The sequence below is a fragment of the Ciconia boyciana genome, chromosome 4 (assembly GCF_034638445.1).
Source record: "Ciconia boyciana chromosome 4, ASM3463844v1, whole genome shotgun sequence".
NCBI lineage: Eukaryota > Metazoa > Chordata > Aves > Ciconiiformes > Ciconiidae > Ciconia > Ciconia boyciana.
In genome coordinates this window covers 26,885,766-26,902,472 of record NC_132937.1, presented here as the reverse complement: position 1 = coordinate 26,902,472, position 16,707 = coordinate 26,885,766, and positions in this window count along the sequence as shown.

The following is a 16,707-nucleotide window of genomic DNA, read 5'->3' as shown; positions in this document are numbered from 1 at the left end:
AATTAAAGTAATTTCTACCATTACAATTGCCGTTTTGCTCTGCATAACGTCCATTATCCCACCGTACCTCTTCCCTCGCGCTACTGAAGTTTACATTGATTTTCTGTCGCGTAGACAGCGCTCTTACCTAGCAGCGTCGTGTTTACCCAGCTCGCTCTATCCCCACCCCAGGCACTGTGTTATAAGCCCTGCATCTAACAGTGACGGCAGGAACGTGCTCGTCGTAGGTTCAGGTCATATTCACGCTCCCTCCCCTAACCGCAGTCCCCTCAGTCAGGCACTGTGTTGGAATTTAAGACAGCTAACTCCTTTCCCTGACTTTGCCACCAAACTGATTTTGAAAGAAACATTCGAGGCTAGATTCTTAGCAGAATGTAGACTCAGTAGCAGAGAAGCTCTGTGTTAGGCACCTGTGCTTCCCATGCAAAAAGGTGGGGCCCAAAAAAACTGGGCCAAAAAGAAGCAAATATGATTTCCCAGACTGGCATCTATGCCATTTTTTTGTCACCCTCGGTTCCTGTTCCTTCTGGTGTAAATAATGACAGCCAACAGCATGGCTGCAACAGGGGGGCAAGGAGTTCTTTCTCTGTTTCCTGTGGGTTAAGGCTTTTTTTTTTTTTTTTTTTTGTCTCAGGAAAACTACTTGCTTAGTTCACGGGGTTTAAATCAAATCAGGATCAAAGTGGTTTACTGATTTATTATCAACACATAATCACCAGGGATTCAGTGAAATATACAGTTGGGATTCAATTTCATTTCTTATCAAGGCTCTTGGTAATCCCCCGGCTACTCCTTAATCCGGCTGAAGGTCATCTTCCTCTTCAGCTTTATCGGTGTGGGGCAAGCATCCCCTCGGCTTGGGGTGCTGCCACGCTCCCCTTCCCACCGCACCGGCTGGGGTTGTCCCGGCCGCTGGCCGAGCAGAGGGAGCGGCCGTGCAGGTCCCTGCACAAACCTCCTCTCGGCTCCGCGGCCCGGCGGTCTCCACTGCCTCTCTGTCAGGACTGTGCGAAGCTGCGTGGCAGCCACGCTTAGGCTGGGCCTTGCAGACCAGACAGGAGAGGGAATGCCCAGACTGCGGACCCCGACGGGGCCGAGGCATTGCCTTGTTCATTGCCTTCAAGAAACGATATTGCACGCGTGTCCGGGAGGAGCAATTTCACTGTCACGTCAGTAACCTGCAGCCCAGTGCTGGTTTTAAAGGCCAGAAACAACGCCTAAAACAGGAGATAAAAGGCTTGATGTGACCCAGCTCGGGACACCACAGTCCCAGAGGGACCTGCCGGTCCCCTGTCCCACCAGAGCTCACAGGAGCAGTCCTTCTTCTGTGCCATGTCCTCGCTGGTCACCGCCTGGCCTGGCCTTGACCCCAACCCCACAGACGGTACCGGGGCTGGATAAGCCCTCTAAGTCGTGCTGCACTCCAAGGGGTGGAGACCTGGCTTACTGTTAGGTTATTACGGTGTTAGGAGAGAAACGGGCTGCTGTCTCAGGTGCTGGGAATCACTCAGCCCAAGGCTCTGGTTTAAAACAATTCAGCTGGGAGCAGGAAGGTTTAAATGCTGGGTTCTCAAGTTGAGGTGCTCTTTAGGAGATCCAGAGGCCCTCACCAGGTAGGGGAGATGCTCTTCTTGGCAGATGGGAAAAGGCAGCTCGCCGAGGAACAGGCGAGCGGGTTTTGTTCTGCTGTTGTTGCGTTCCTTTGCTCTGCTGGAATAACAGACTGAAAGCTGTGGTCTCTTATCTCGATGGCCGTGATGTCTCTTGTCCTCTGCCCTCCTGAGCCCTGCAGTCCCGAGGTATGGTGTTCAGAAGTTGCTTATGGGCACCTACCAAGTATTTCAGTGCCTGGTTTCAGCAGTTGTGTTCTCCTAGGGTTTGACCCGTGTCTCGCTGTCGGAGAGGTTTGGTTTCTCTCTTGTGTCTTTGTTTTTTTGGCGTGCTGCTTTTATTCCATGTTGTATTTGACTGCAAGCTACTCTTGAAAGCATATCTTGATGGATTCAGGTCCTTTCCCCAGGTGGATGCTTTTATAACCAGCGTAGAGCAGGACAGTGACTGTCAGGAAAAGGGGGTGAGCATATTGATTATAAAAGAAATATCTAAAAGCGTTAAAAGCCTGGAATTTCTCATTTGTATTTTGCCAGCTGATCTTTGTGAATCCCCAGATCCCGAGAGGCCACAGAAGGGCGCGATTAGCGTGTGCTACGTAAGCAAACCAGGGGAAACGTTTGTATAGTACACTTCATCGATCTATTGAGCTCTACTAACTGCTTCACTAAGGCTCACAAGCAGTGGGGTTCAGGTCCCAGCGCTTCTGTAGGTACGTTTCTAGAGCCCTGAGGGAAATTGGGTTGTCTGTTCCTATTTGGGTATAACCATCTTAGTCCACCTGCTTTACTCTATGCCGGTCTGCTTAAAACCCCGTACGCTGCGAGTAGGGCGAGCGCGCTCTGGAGAACCTCTTGGAAGGACCGTGACGTGAGATGCATTGCTGTCATCTATCACGCCGTAACGAAATGATCGTTGCCTCGCGCGTCCAAATCGATCAGGTTAACGGCCTGCGAAAGGTACTTTCCGAAAGCGATTACTGCCCCGTCGGCTGCTGCAGCCGTGCCCTCATGCTTCAAAAGCAGGCTCGCGTTTGGGAACGCTTTATTTTTGTTTGTTTTTTACTAAACAGCTAGCACGTTTTTTCAGACTTTACGTTTTTTTAATTATTGTTATTATTAAGTTTTGGTCTATTAATTGCAGACTGATCCTCCAGCTGAGTGAATATTTCTGTAAGCGTGTATCCAGGTGGACTGACTTCAGTGTCCGTTTTACAGATGTGCTGGTTTTAATTCTCCTTTAACTTTTACTAATACCGATGACCCCGCTGTTCTCACCGTAGCTTCTTTAGGTGTGACTCAACCTTTGGGCTGGCATCAAATCTGTCTTCAGCTGCCCACAGCGGAGTTTAATACTGTGCTGAACCGTGTTTCTTGTCCTACCTCCTGGATTCAGAGTCCAAGCAAACGGTCGGAGCACAAGTGCCAGATCGCCGGTTTGTCTTAAGCTGCCTAAACCAGTGAACTTTCCTTAATGCTGAGCCCAGAACCTTGTCTAAAGACCCGATAAAGATCCAGACCCCCTCTGATCTAGTCCTGCTTTGAGGGCCTGAAGCTGCTGCTTGTGCCATTTTGAAATAGAAGAGTAAGGTGTGTTGTTAGGTGCTAGGAGCTACTGAGGTACGAGGTTATAAGGTAGCTCTGTCTGACGGAATACACGGTTGTTGCTGTATGTTGCACAGCGCTGGACTGCTGTCAGCACGGTAACTCTTGGTATTATTCCAGGCCGCTAATACGACAGCTTTGCAAATAACGTTTGGCCCGTAAGAGCAATATATTCAGTGAGGGATGAAATATACTCTCCTCTTTTGCTTTCTCTTTGATTAGTAAATTAACTAGATTCCCCCCCTCCAGTACTACAGGCCCAAGACGAAAGGACTAAGACATAGTGAGGTCTGGTTCTTAAAATGTTGCAACTTGCCTCTAGAGTCTCCTTTAGCTTTTCCAAGCCTTCTTCCGATTTACCCAGAGGATGACTGGTCAGATCCTGTTCAAAAAGGTTTTCCAGTCGTGAAGTTCTTGAACTGACCTGGGAGAGATGGGCTTGAACTGCATCCGACCATCTGTGCTGAACTTTGTCCAAAGAGATGAGGACCAAGCTTCTCGGCTCCGCTCTGAAGAACAAAAAGGTGGAAAGCGATAGGAATTGCTGAAGTTCACAAGAGCTGACACAGGGAGCTTCTCACGTTCAGCTCTGCTTTCCTCTTTCTTTTAACTCTAACTCATGTTTGTTTAAGGGATTTGCTTTAAGTCAACAGAAAGAAATACAAGCAAATTGAGAGAATTCTGCTCGGTCTTTTAGTGGCAGTTCCTACCTTCAATTTGTGGTGCTGCTTTACCGCCTGCCCACCAGGAGACGTTCTGCACGCCGGGAGCGATGGTCGGGAGCCACGAGGGCACCCCATGACGGGGGGCTGGAGACGCGCTCGCCGCAGACACGAAACGCGACGGCCTTGTTGCAAGCGCAGGCTAGCTAGCTTGGGATCTCAAATGCAGATGTGCAATGCACAGCTGTCTCCTAAATTCACCCGTATTGCAAGACCAAAACCCAGGGAGGACCCTCGTTTTGGTCGCTGGGAGAATGGGAGCTTGGCAGCTCTGGCTTTCTTGGGATGTTCCTGCAGTACAACGGGGTGATTCACCTGAAGCCAGAGGTGCTCTTCAATGCAATAAAGTCCATCCCTGGATATGCTCTGAAAATAACGGGTGAAACATTGGTTGAAACAGCAGTACTTAAAGAATAAAGGCTGTGGTGCATCCCATGAGAAATACGAACTACGGCCGATAATATTTCTTTCCTTAGAAACTATCTGGGTCTATTCAGTGGAATGGACCTCGGCATCTTTGGGTGATTATAATCAGAAGCAGTAATAAAATGGTTGGCGCATTTAAAATAACAAATTAAGTCACGAAATGCCTTGTGTGACTTATTAGCAGCGTTACAGCTACCTTAAGAGTTTGCACTACCCGTTCAAGAGAAGTGTGTAATGTTTTCCAGTGGGTGAAATCAGCCTCATGTTGAGGAAGCAAGAGGTTAGAAATTTTAAAAGCCAGGTAAAGCACCTCTTCAGCCAAATCCAGAGCTTCAAGCGGTACGCCAGCCCTGTGCACACGAGCGAAACTTGTTCGGAGTAAATTGTCTTGTGGACTCATCTAAGTGATAAACCCCAACGTGATCGCCCGCTGCGAGCCCTAAGCCATCCCGGGGGAGAGTGAAGCTTCAAATCTGCTCAGAGGTGACAAAGCCAGTTCCCTGGCTTGGGGGACAGCTGGCCTTGGGGTCACCAAGGAGAAGCCTGAGGCTGATTGACGTCCGTATTTTGAGGCTGTCTGCTGTCCTTCCCATGGCAAACACAACCCAGCAAACCTGGGCTCCTCTCCAGTTTCCCCAAATGCAGCCCCGTTGTCAAACTCTTTTCCATCTGATGCTCGCTCCTTGCCCGTGATGTCCTGGCTTCGGTCAAGTGTAACTGCGCTGGGGCAGGCACCGGCCCCGGGTTTGGGTGGATGCTACCCATGACCCCCCCCGGCAGAGGCTGCGATGCTCCACGCAGCCTCCCCCGAGGTGACAACTGTCCCTGGCTGTGTCTGGGGACATTTGCTGAGCCAGCACCCAGCCGTCACAGGGACGGGGCTCACGGGTTTCCTCGGGCAGCCCAAGTCCTGATGTGCCATCCGTTTTGGTTGGTCTGTCATCCGGGCGGCTCCCCACTTCCCCCTTTGGGGAAATCCCCTTTCCTGCCCCATCTCCGTGCCGAGCCATCCCCCGGAGGTGGCCAAGGTCATGCTAAGCGGGTTTTATAGCAGACAATGCAATAGTGTTTCTGTAACCAGCTGCCGTGAACCGAAAGGTTCATGCACCCCATAAAAAGCTCCCCGGTGTTTTTCGCTTGGGAAGGTTTAGCCTTTTCCAGGCCTGGCACGGCGTGTTGTTGTTAAAGGTGCACGTTTTACAGCCTGGCAAAGTTTTACTCCCGATGGAGTTTGACCAGTTTCCTCAAACAGAAAATTATTTGTAAAAGATTTGATGATGGTGAAAGATTAGCACAGGACTATGCGGAGGCTTTTAAGCTCTTTGAGTCCGCCGACAGTTTGTGGCTTGGTGCTGCGGCTCCTAAATCTACTGAAACTTTTTACTAATTCTTAAAGAAGTATCAGAGTTCACATGTATTCATGCAGCTGTGCGGTAGCCCCCCTTTTTGTTTGTTTTCCGATGTCGAACAGCTAAATAGTCTCATCTTACTAATATTGCCATTATAATGAGTAACCTGCCCTGTTCTTCTGCACCGTGCTGCTCTTCCGAGCCTGCATCGTGTCCTACGAACATGCACGCGCTCAAACATCTCCTACGACGTTCTCTGTTGAGATCCCACCAGCTAAAAAGCCATGACAGAGCTCGGTAGGATCTCAAGAAGTCTCGATACAGGATGGTTTAATAATTAAACCTGCTCCGTACATCTCAGTACTGTACCTTCCTTCTCACGACAACGAGCCGTTACAGCCCGGGTGAGTTTTATAGATCCCAAAGGACATAAGGAAATTTCCTGCATTTTATTGTATGTTCTGAGCACAGCCAGGTTAGAAATGTTGAGAAATCTTTATCTTTCTCTAGCAATGCAAACAGAGCCAAACAGAAAATCCAGCCCACGCCCTGACCCCGGACAACCTGCGCCGTAATGAGCCGTCTCAGAAGCTGAAGGACCTTTAGATGGCAAGCCAAGGTTTGTTGGATCTGAGTTAGGTTTTGGTGGCTGCATAGCTGGACGTAGCTTACCTGGTTTTATAGAATGATATTGCTAATTATAGGGGTGGCATCCCTTTATAGTCCGGGGTTATCCATTCCCCCAGCCGGGGACTTCCCAGCACCTTCAAAGGTACCTGCTGAGTCCTGCGTGGGTTTATGGGCTGTCGTTAGCCTGGGCGAACGGGACACGTCCAAGGTGAGTGCTGGCAGCACCGCTGGCCGTCTCCAGCAGCTCCACGGAGGAGATGGCTTTCCATGGATGGGTCAATACAGGTGGCTTTTAGGGTAGCAATGGTTGTGGGATGTACGGACCTTCTGTTTGAAGGGTACCAAAATGCACACTGCAATGAGAAGAAAACCTTTCCATTAAATCACTTGCCCCACAGGAGTCAGGGACGATGCTTATTTCCCTCTTCAGTCAGGCGGGGATGTAACAAACGGAGCAGCAGCGCGGATACGGGCAAAGATTGGATATTGTAATCAAATAGACAAACTGGGCTTTTTTGTGAAGACGGTGTGTGTTTTGTTCAGTGTGTTCATTTTAGAAATAATACAGAACTTAACAAATTCTGAGGCTGAGGGGAGACCTCCTCGCTCTCTACAACGCCCTGAAAGGAGGGTGTGGAGAGGTGGGGTCGGTCTCTTCTCCCAGGTCACAAGCCATAGGACGAGAGGAAATGGCCTCCAGTTGCGCCAGGGGAGGTTTAGACTGGACATTGGGAAATTTGACTTCACGGAAAGGGTTGTCCAGCACTGGAAGAGGCTGCCCAGGGCAGTGGTGGAGTCCCCATCCCTGGAGGTATTTAAAAGCCGTTTGGCTGAGGTGCTCAGGGCCATGGTGTAGTGGTGGGCTTGGCAGTGTCAGGTTTACGGTTGGACTCGATGATCTTAAAGGTCTTTTCCAACCTATACGATCCTGTGAAATGATACGCTGACTGTGCTTTATAGGAGCAGAGGAAATAGGAGCATCACCAGGATGGTACTGAGCGCAGGCTGACACGGGGGTGATGCCGGGGAGCTCCTGCAGCCCCTGCCACCCCAGTTTGTCCCCCCGTGTCCCTGCAGTGACCCAAATGGTATTTCTTAGGGGTGCCAGATGTTCATAAACTCCTCCTCCTTTTCACTAAAGTTTATCAACCAGCAGATGTTGCTTATTCTGCCAAAAGCCCAAAGTCGTCAGCAAAACCTTAATTTCTTTCTAGCTTCCTTCGCTGCGCTGACCTACGCTTATCACAGCGGGCACCCTGCAGAAACCCTCTGAAATGAAGTGTTTTCCAGGAGAAATGTGTGCGTGCATACACACACATATAATATAAATTATAAATGTATATATATAAAAAAATCCAGCAGTTTTTAGTAGTTCAGAAATATGCTGTAGTTGAAAGTTTACATGGAAAGAGGCTGTTCAAGCCTTCTTCCACCAAACGAACTTTGTGGTGAAGCCCCGTTAAAGAAGATGGAAGTTTGATGCCGCACCTGCCTGCAAATTAATAACGATCTCCTTGGTGCACAAACAGTAAGTTTATTTTCTCCTACAGGAATCGGTGGCAGCGCACAAGCAGAGCTCTTTGTCCAGGCCAGAGGCAGCGGTGGTGGGGTTAAGGGGAGAGACCTGCTGGAGGTTTAAATGGAGACAAGGGGCTTAACTTCTGCACGTGCAGAGTTTGCTGCTGTCCCGCTGCTCCTGTCCTCTGCCTGAAGCCTTATACCCGGGTGACGATGTGCGTGACCCCCTCTCGCCTGACCCAGCCCAGCACAACGGTTCATGCACTGCAAATTCGCCTCCTCCCGTGGCTCACGATGACCTCTGTAGGCGTCTTATAAATGCACCGGTGCTTGCCAGTCCCCATCCCTGCAGCTTTGATGGCTCTTTATTTCTTTACTCGCTTTTCTGGCTCACTGGACAGTCACCTCTGTTTGCTGGTGGTGAGCAAGCGATTGGTACGCTGCAAAAAAGAAAAGTTAACTGGCCACAATATGAGGGGGGGGGGAAAAGGTGTCCCCTAAAGCAACTCTGGCAGGAGGTCACCCCAAGTGGGAGATCCCACAGTGACGGTGAGGTCCATCCCTCTGAGAAATTTGTTTTTCTCTCATTGACTTTAATTACAAATAATAACGTCTCTGTCTCTGCACAAGGCAGCATCAGGGTGCGCTGCCGGGCTGAGCGAGGAGGTCATTTACTGCTCCTTTTCTTTTTCTCAAAGCTCCGACTCCGTACGATGCTACTCGTGTGTTTTGGGAACGCAATGATATGTCTATACAAGTGCCAGAGAATATCGTGAGGAAAATACCAAATACGCTGTGATAATGTATTCTAAATATAATAAAAGTAAAATAATATATATAATAAGTAAAATATATATATATAAAAATAATAAAAGCTCAAGGAAAGGGGTCTTTTCTGCTCCCTGTGAGATGACTGAGGTGCCACGGTGGGATTGGAGAGGCACGATGGAGTTGGAAAAAATACAGCGTGCCTTTTTGGGAAAGAATTACACTGGAAAGCCCGAGGGAAAGCCCTGCCCTGCTGCTGCTCCTCTCCCGGGCTGGCCGGGCTGCGAGCCGGAGGCAGAGCTGCGGGTGCCCCCTGCCAGGCTGCGGCCGTGGGCTGTGTGCCGGCAGCGCGAGGGTCTGGGAGCGTGAGTGCCTGGGGCTGCGGTCCCTAAGGAGGAGGTAATTTAGGGACAAAATTTAGGACAAAAAGTGAGAAATTTCAACTGCGGATGGAACTTTTCCCTTTGGAAATGTCACATCTGTATCTCATGGGTGCGTAGCTTCGCCGTCCCCATCTTGTTTTACCTCCAGCCCTGCTGGGGCAGGGGCTGTGCTGCTGTCCTGGGGACACCCAGGAGCACCTCCTGGTTCGGAGGTTTGCCTGAAGAGGTTACGATGCCAGGGAAGAGCAGATAAATACTTTTATTTGCAAATACAGTTTGCAGCCAGACAAGGGTGTAAGCGCTTCCCTGCAGCCCTCTAGTGCAGGTCCTGCCTCCGGAGGGGCGAGCATCAGTCCGTGTCTTCTGGTATCGGATAGAATTTAATTTAGATAGAATTTAGTTTAGCATTTTAAATGCATTTTAACTGGAGAGAGGTGCGTACCAGCAGCATCTGCATTTTGAAGCAGGGATTTGAATATCCCCAGTCTGCCCCATCGGTGTTACTGGAGCCACATGTTACTGTCAAGGGGTTATCGGGTTATTTTGCAAGTAACAGAGAGTTGCGGATTATTTTGCAAGCTGGGGTTGCATCTTAAAAGTAACTCTGAGCTGCAGCAGCCTGATGCGGAGGTAGTCGTGGTACCGGCGGGGTCAGGGAGAGTCTGACCTGTGCCTGTGAAATGGGTGAATCGGACCCCCCTTGGGGCTGGAGAGCCAATTCGCATTAAATTCAGTGGGATTCTTCCTCAAGGGAGGCTGGATCAGGCCAGGAGAAAGCAGTAGCGCTGGGGGAGATAGTATTTTTCATCCCCACCAGCTGGGTGCTTGCAGCCTCTGACCTCTCTTTGCGCTTTGAGTACCTCTAGCAACTGCCATGGGAGCAGGCAGCGTCCGCTGCCTCCCAAACCGGTCTCCGTAGGCAGGACTGATGTGTTTTGGGGTGGTTTTGTTGGATAATCTTGCATTTTAAAGGGAAGATGACCCCAAACCGAAGGCGGGGTGAGGGCCACGCGGGGAGGTGAGCATCCCACCCACCAGACCCACGGTGCCCGTCTGTGCCCAGCCGCGTTTCCTGCGTGGGGAATGACGGCCCCTCGCCAATTTTTCAGCTGGTTAGTCACAAATCCCTTGTTTCACGCTGGAGCACCTCTGTCCCCTAAATCTGTCACTGTCCCTTGTAGCTGTAAGAGAGTGGTCACTGGGAGTGCGGCTTCACAAAAGACATAATTGGGCAAAAAAACCCAGGCTGGCTTTTAGCAGGGAACTCTGATGCTTTCATTTATTTGGGCTTGACTACCGAGGGCCTCGTTTAAGTTTACCATCTGATTTTTCTTTTCTTCCCTTCTCCGTTCTTCACCGCTTCTCCCTGCCCTCAGCTCTGTCCCCTCCCTGAGCCTGCTCTTCGCCATCCCCTGTGCGTCACGCCGCATCTCCATCGCTTGCTTCATCTGATCCTTTGGGAAATTCCCCCCAGCGCTAATTTTTCCTCTTCTGTTCCTACCTCCATCGCCTCTTGCTCTTCCCTGAGGGTGACTGAGCTGCCTAGCAGGGGCTGAGCCGATGGCAGCATCGCTCGGCATAATCTGAGCAGCTCGGGAAGCGAAGAGCCATTCGTTAGGATGTAGCAGCCTCGGGGGTAATCACCCACCGAGGAGCCTCGGTCTCTAAAGTGCCCGATACCCCTCAGGGCTGCGGAGGGGTGACATTAATAGCACCCGCTCATCATTTTTAGCTGAGGCTTATATAGAAAGTGCATCCATAATTCACGTGCTCCAGCTCTGGGATCCTTTGCAGGTCTCAGCGGCTGCAGCGGGAGCTGGCAAATGGGTGTTAGCCCGCAGTACCTCAAAAAGGACACAGCCCTCTTCCAAACCCCTCTTCTGAAACCACCCCCAGACAGCAGTACACCCCACCAGTGACAACCGCACGGCCTCGCCGTCTCAAATCTCTCCCCGAGAACCTGCCGTCCCCTCCCTGCGCATCAGGGCGATGCCATGTTGCGATGGCGTTTTCCCCCTCTCTTAAACGGTGGCACTGCGGTCGTAAAGCGAAAACAAAAGCGAGATGGGCAAAAGAAGGCAGAAGGGTTTGAAGCAGCGTGCTGTCGTGCAGCGGCTCTACAAACCCCCTTTCCCTGGGATCAGCGGTCCGGAGAAAGGCTGGGGAGCCGGCGAAGCGGAGGAGCGCGGGGGAAGCTCAGCAAATGCTGACCACACGTCCCTCCCTAAGGGAAAGCACGGGTGGGCTCTAATCATTCCAGAGTCATTCGGGCGTCCTCTTCGCTGGGTAAAGAACTGGCTGGATGGCCGGGCCCAAAGAGTGGTGGGGAATGGAGTTTACTCCAGTTGGCGGCCGGTCACAAGCGGTGTCCCCAGGGCTCTGTGCTGGGGCCAGTCCTGTTTCATATCTTTATCAGTGATCTGGATGAGGGGATCGAGTGCACCCTCAGTCAGTTTGCAGATGACACCAAGTTGGGCGGGAGTGTTGATCTGCTGGAGGGGAGGAAGGCTCTGCAGAGGGGCCTGGGCAGGCTGGATCAATGGGTAAAGGTCAATTGTGTGGGGTTCAACAAGGCCAATTGTGTGGGGTTCAACAAGGCTCAGTGCTGGGTCCTGCACTTGGGCCACAGCAACCCCATGCAACGCTACAGTCTTGGGGAAGAGGGGCTGGAAAATGCCCGGCAGAGAAGGACCTGGGGGTGTTGGTCGACAGCCGCCTGAATATGAGCCAGCAGCGTGCCCAGGTGGCCAAGAAGGCCAATGGCATCCTGGCTTGTGTCAGAAGTCGTGTGGCCAGCAGGAGCAGGGCAGTGATCGTCCCCTGTACTGGGCCCTGGTGAGGCCGCACCTCGAATGCTGTGTTCAGTGCTGGGCCCCTCACTCCAAGAGAGACATGGAGGGGCTGGAGCGTGTCCAGAGAAGGGCAACGGAGCTGGGGAAGGGTCTGGAGCACAAGGCTGATGGGGAGCGGCTGAGGGAGCTGGGGTTGTTCAGCCTGGAGAAAAGGAGGCTGAGGGGAGACCTCCTCGCTCTCTACAATGCCCTGAAAGGAGGCTGGAGAGAGGTGGGGGTCGGTCTCTTCTCCCAGGTCACAAGCCATAGGACGAGAGGAAATGGCCTCCAGTTGCGCCAGGGGAGGTTTAGACTGGGTATTAGGAAATTTGACTTCACGGAAAGGGTTGTCCAGCACTGGAAGAGGCTGCCTAGGAAAGTGGTGGAGTCCCCATCCCTGGAGGTATTTAAAAGCCGTTTGGCTGAGGTGCTCAGGGCCATGGTGTAGTGGTGGGCTTGGCAATGTTGGGTTTACAGTTGGACTCAATGATCTTAAAGGTCTTTTCCAACCTATACGATTCTGTGATTCTGTGATTTATTGCCCTTAGAAACTGGGAATCGGCAGAGTATCGGCTGAAGACCTTGTTGGGTGTAAGAATTCAGTCTCTGGCCGGTACCTTGGTGTCTGCTGAAATAGTTGTGACCTCTCAGGAACAAGATTTAGGTTTGCATCCAGGGTCCTTCCATCGCAGAGCAGAATTCGGAAGACCCAAATGAGAGGGGAGGGAGAGAGACCACGCTCGGCCCCGCACCCATCACACGTTCAGAAACTAAGGCAAGAAATGTCAGCTCAACCTCTTGAGCTCACTCCAGTGCACGAGAAATGTGGATTTTTGTGGGTTTTGACTGCTGAACTGGCAGCATCGCTAGGGAGGGCTTACCTGTGTGCTTGCATAGGGAGTTTTCGGCATTTTGGGGGGCTCCCGGGGTGGCAAAACAGAAGCCCAAACCCTCAATTTTACTTTCTTTTCTCAATAGCCATTCCAGCCTGCAGCAGGAAGGATGAGTCAGCGGCGGGAACCCCCTGGTTTGCAATAGCTCAGCAATGCGATAAACATCTCGATGCAGACCCTGATCCTATGAGCAGATATCACTGACGTGTCACAATTAAAATGGACGTTAAAATTGGCTCGCCTCTTCAGTAGGCAAGCTGAAAGTTTGGGATTTTGATTCACTTTGGATCAAAGAGAAAAATGCTGGAGTAGTAAATTTCTTCCCAGAAATACTTTATTTTCCAGAATATTATTGTTATCATTATTAGGTCTGTTGGGTTTTTTTTTTACTGTTGTTACTCAGAAAAGAAATCAAGCCTCTGTGGCTGAGGGAGGTTATAAAAAGAGATAGAACCTGGCTCTCCAGGTACCAGTTAATTGGACCACTTCATTTCGAAACCCTTCAGCTCAAGCCCGTTGTGAAAACCACCTAGAAAATTTGTAGACATGGCTTATATTTTCTGAGAGTGAGTTTGCTGCAGGTAAAACCCAATTTTCTGCCTGTCAAAAGTGACCTGACGATATTTTATTCTTCACTGCCGCATCAGTTTCTCAGGCAGAATTTTTCTTTGTGGCTTTTCTGCTCTCTGGATTAGAAAGGCACTGAAATATTTTGGATTTAAACTTAGTTGCCACTTAATGTCCCTGTGCAGCCGGGCAGTGCTGTCGAGAGGAGGTGGTTTAGTGATGAGGAGATGATTTAGCAATAAGGAGGTCCCGGTCCTGGCCCTGGTCCTGGCCCCGGCTCGGTCCTAAACTGGCTGAAAGGAGATTTGGTGCCACCACACCGAGGTGATGGAATGCGTTCCCGGGTCTAGGAGTCACTTAGTGCCCAACCTCAATAAAAACCTCAATAATCTTGTCTATATTCCTCCTTTCAGGCTGATCTATCCATGCAAAGGTAAAACTCAACTGAAGTGGAAATGTAGCTGCGAGCTTGGGATTAGCGCTGGCAGTGCCGTTCTGTCCAGGGGATGGGTGCACCATGGCAAACCGGGGACCATGGGAAAGGTGACTGGGAGAAATAATGATAACTTGGTGTTTTGCAGCTGCTTTTGAATTATTTTCAGGTATTTAAAGTGTTGTTTGGACAAAACGGCGTTGAGAGCAAGGGCTGTATGTCAAGTCTGAGTCCTTTCACCATCCCACAGATTTGTTTCTGCTTCCTAAAGAGACTGCTGAAATGTTTTTCACAGGAGAAAAATAATTACCAACAATAGTGGGTTTTCGGATGCAAATACCCAGCAAACACTGTGTATAAAATCATCGAGGTTTGGAGGTTTTTCCCACCAGGAACCGTGTGGGAAACAAGCCGGAGCTGAGCACAGGCCCATCGCTTGCCCCAGCTCCAGGCACGCGTTGTGCGTCTCCAGGAGCGTGCGAGGCCACGCGCGACCACACAAGATTTCTCCAAATGCGATGACGTTGCCTTGGCACGACGAGGGTCCTGCTGTCACGGAGACAGAGGCAGACTTTAGGGCCATGGTGTAGTGGTGGGCTTGGCAGTGTTAGGTTTACGGTTGGACTCGATGATCTTAAAGGTCTTTTCCAACCTATACCATTCTGGGATTCTGTGAACTGGTGAACTCCAGTGCTGAACTGGTACACGTTTTCATTGCTGACCGTCTTTTCTCAAGTGCACCGCTTTAGTTTCCACTGCACACCATCAGCTTTCTGCTTTTGTTCCGCTTAAAAGCATTTGAAAGCAAGCGAAGATGGGTGATTAACGCCGAGCTCGGTCAGCGTGCTCCCCGGAGCAGGGTCCTGGGGGACCCCGGGCCAAACCTTTGTGCTGTCTTTATTAAAAATACAGAAATACCTTTCGGAGAAAGGTCTGCCTATTGGCGTGCAGGGGGAGGCTTTACCCTTGCTTAAAATAAAGCTTGTCAGTATTTTGCTTCGTGTCTCCAGCCCAAAATGAAGAGGAAAATTTGTCTCGGAGGACGGGGCTGGGAAGTGGGAGATGCCCCAGGCGTGTTCACCGCGTCCGGCTCGGGTGCTGGCCCTTTGCTGTCGCAGCCTTTCTCCATACGCAGCCCGTGGAGGGGCACGGATCCCCAGAGCGGCAGCAATTGGGGTGCCTGGGTCTCTCCAGGGGCTGGGGGGGCCAAGGGGGCTCTCAAACCCTTTCCACAGGCACTGCGCTCCTGCAAGCGTGCCGGGAGAGCGTCCCGGGTGGAAGCGACAGGGCAGCAGGCCCTGACGGCACGCGTACAGGTCACTGCTGCTTTTGGGGGGCTCCTTCTTCAGTTCCCTTGTTTTTTCATGGCAATAAGCCAGCCAGCCTGTATCTGCTGTGCAGCTGGTGGGGAAAACATAGAGGAAAACCCACAGCAGGGGGGGAGATGATGTCTCCATCCTCCTTACGGGAACAGCCCATTTTTGAGGAGCGGAGCTGACTTTTTGTGACTATTCCTTTCTCACCTGCATGCCGGGGGCTGTCCTGGCCTCCGCCGCGCCGGGCTGTCTGCCTTCCCCGGGTTAACCCAGCCGGGCAACGCGTTGGGTGCCAGCTGCGCGTGGGACGCTCCGCTCCCTTGGAGCCGCGACGAGGTTCAGGTGCCGCGCTGAAGAAACCGAGTGCGGAAAGAGCTTGTGACCTTCCCCCATCGCTGCAGCAAGTTATATTGCACCGAGGGGATCAGTTTGGCTGGCAATTAATTTTTTTTTTTAATATATATATGATTGCAGTTTCTTCTTGACTCGATCTCTCTGCCAGCGGCCAAGGGGCAGGGCTCGGCGATGGGAAGGTTCCCGGCGGCGGGGCTGGCTGTGCTTTGGGCTTCCCCGAGGTGAGTCCTGCGGCCGGGGGCACGGCGCTGGCTCCAGAACAGGTCTCGGGGCGTATTCTTACCGCTCTCAGTAAGAATAACTTAATTTGCTCCCAGAAAAATGCAAAGAATATTACGGCTTGAACGCTGCGGTTGGGGACTTGAAGGAAATCCGATTTTATTAGTTGGAAATGATGGGTTTGAAATGCCAGCAATTTGGTTTTTAAAGATTAAAGCTCGTGGTGAGGCAGGGAATTCACAACGGGATCAACGTGGTAATCTCGCTCTTTAATTCGCAACACGTGATTCCATTGATTCCATATGATTTCAGTGGGGTAGTGGATAAATAATAGCACTTTCTGCATTAAGATAGACCAATTCAGACATTCTCCAGCACTTACTCCTTTTTCTTGGTGGAAGGTTTGCCTGTGAGCTAGACATCCCTAACGAGATGTGTGTGTGTTCTAACGTCACTATATAATTTCTTTTTTTGAGCAAAATGTCAGCGGAGGGCTGTATTGGGATATACAGACCTGAGGATTTATGACTCTTCTAATATACTTTAGACCCCTGTTAAACACGGCGAATTGGTTTCCATATGACTTCATTTAACGGCAAGATAAAATTCAGGTTACAGTGTGCTACTTGGTAATAAAAATTCATGAGACGATATTTTGTGCGGACAGGATACAGTAAAATCAAAATGATTTCCCTGGTGCTGTGGGAATGTAATAACTCGAAATCCTCTTCGACCTGTACCCCTGCGAGTTTGGCCTTTCCTTGTCAGTGAATTGAATTCAGAAATTGATATTTCCTCTTTTTTTTTTTTAAAGAGAAACTCAGGATATTTAATTTACTTCTAGTTTTCATAATTTATTTAATGAAGTTACTGTTTTCTGTACTCGCTCCCAGCTCTGTGCAAACCCATGGGAGACCTGGCGCTGGAAGGCATAGCAAGAAAAGATTTCTTTTCTTTATTTTGAGGGTAATGACTTAGTTTTATGAGTGATGAGAGAATGGGGGTGCAGGGAAGGGTGCTGGGGGGGTGTCAGGGAGAGGGGCTGGGGGTATCTGTGCGAGGAGCGTATGCGGAGAGGCCCGA